Source organism: Pocillopora verrucosa, chromosome 3 (assembly GCF_036669915.1).
Source record: "Pocillopora verrucosa isolate sample1 chromosome 3, ASM3666991v2, whole genome shotgun sequence".
Taxonomy (NCBI): Eukaryota; Metazoa; Cnidaria; class Anthozoa; order Scleractinia; family Pocilloporidae; genus Pocillopora; species Pocillopora verrucosa.
In genome coordinates, this window is record NC_089314.1 from 21,921,799 (window position 1) to 21,924,198 (window position 2,400).

Genomic DNA, 2,400 nt, shown 5'->3' on the forward strand with positions numbered 1-2,400 from the left:
GTAACGAAATTACAGAAACTTCAAGAAATGTGCAAAATTCAGGCTTCGACAGGATTCTAACCTGTACCTTTCCGGACGCTATAACCAATTGAGCTGCGGAACCTCAGGTTGGAATTGTTTCAAATTCTGATAGGATTGTTGTTCCCGTAGAGAATTATGAATAAATGAAATAAGTAATATTTTGATCCCAGGATGAAATACAAAGTAAAGAAAGGATCTTTGCAGGTGACCTGCAGCTAAATAAATTGCAAAATAGAAGCTCTTCCCCTCGTCCTATCTACAAAACTTCTGAGTTCTTCCCCTAAAAATCTGTAGAACTTAGCATTTCAGAGCTTCCTTATCTGCTCACAACTCTAAACTTGGCCTTATCTTCTTTCGTTCAGTTCTATGAACACTTTTGATGTTTATTTTGATCCTCCTCTGTAAAAGATCGTTCAGCAATATGTTTAGTTGTTTGCCTTTAGATCCTTGTAAAATATTCTAGATTCTCTGCGATCACAACAAAGAAATTAATTTTCAGCTTCCTTTCAGACTTATTAATTTATCATTGGCACTTTCCTTCAGTCAAAGAACGTTATATGCAATGGGTGACGCACAGGAACTTTTAGTTAGTGCCTTGAAAAGTCCAGCAGCGCTCTAGCTCGGCAACTGCTGCTATGTTTCCTTAACGCACGAGACGTCACAGTCCCCGGAGCTAACTGTGTACCCAAGAGTAGTTGACGTTGTTCTTGTGAGGAAGCAAAACTTAATAAGATAGCAGCTCTGCAAGTTAACCTTGAGATCAAATCGGACGTAAAACTAAAGACCTCAATAAAAGCTATTAGGCTTGTACCAAAGTGATCTAACATGATAACCACCCACTAAGAAGCGAAGAAATTTTAGTTTGTAATGATAAGCCTGGCACGACATATAGTATGTACAACTGATCTAAAACATGTTTTTCGCAATTAAGTTAAAGTGTAAAACAGAATCAGTTCATTTTCGAAACTTAAACTTAAAATTTAAATTACTGCGCGTGTTAAGTAAGTGCCCAAACATTGAGGTTAATTCTTCCTTCCTCTTAGTTTCGCGTCCTTGATATCGCGAAGCCACCAACAAATTTTGCGCTTTTTCCAGTGCTCGTAGTGCTCGTAAGTATGATTTTGCTCGGTAGTAGGGGCGGCCGTTTTGGGAATATCGATAACTGTAGACTTATTTCACCACTATCAAAAATTACGCGAACTGATTGGCCAATTTGCCGTTGTGGATGAAAGTAAAGACAACGTTGCTCGCGTTAACTTGTCACGCAATGGTCACGCACTGAAAGAATCGTTTTATTTGACGTCGCTATTGTGGCTACTGTGATGACGATTACCGTTGTCAATAAGAGAACAGACCATACTAAACCACTTCCGAGTTGTTAAAATATTGAGAGAGAAGATTTCATTCATCTCCTTCAAATCACTTACTTTCCAGAATACTTTTACAGTGAGACAGTTTTCATAGTAATAATTGTTTTTAGAGGATTGTAGAACATCTCTTTTTGATATGAAAACTTAATGAATCCTGAAAAAAGTCAAGTTGTTCCGATATGATTGTCCAACGGTCAACTCATGGTGAAGTTAATGGTTGACGAGGTTAACGCTTCGACAGTGATTGAAAAGGGCCCTTTACCGAGACACCAGAAAAGAGGGAAGATTTGGCCTTCGTAGGTACTATAGTCGTTTTTTGTTGATATAAAATTGTAAATCATATCCTGGATTTTCAATATACACGTTTAACAAGAGCTAACAAATTTGAATTCGGGTTTTTCTCCGAGCGTTCATAATTTTCAAATTATGAGCGCTTCGCAAGAAGGCAGGCACCCACCTGCTCTCCCTCCAGCCCTTAAGTCTATGACTGTGAATGGATTTCCACACACGTTAAAGCAAACAGGCATCCCTAATTTACACAACTACTAACACTGGTGACGGAGAGCACCACAATACTTTATGAAACCCTTCATGTCAAGTGAAAAATTCAATTCGTTACAGCGCTGGCAGATTTAGTCCGAGCAGCTGGAACTTTACTGAGAAAGGTTATGTCGTAAAGGATCGCGGTCTGCGCCTGGGGCGTCGCCAGGATTTTTTAAAAGGGGGGGGGGGGTCACGCTGTCTGAAACAGAGGGTACTCACCAGGATGACATGTCTACCTCCAAGCCGCGTTTTACTCGATGTGATGACAAAAAAAAACCCTAAAGGGACAATTTTGAACTAGAATAACTCTTGTTAGATTACCGACAGAAATACTTTGGGACCTTCCATTTTTCAAATTTTCCCAACCTCTTATCCGCCTACTTGGTTAGCACTACTCGTAAAAGAGCCCACAGTGCAGTGGTGTCTGTTAAACGTCATGCGCACTGAAGAACTTGATCTGCCCTGT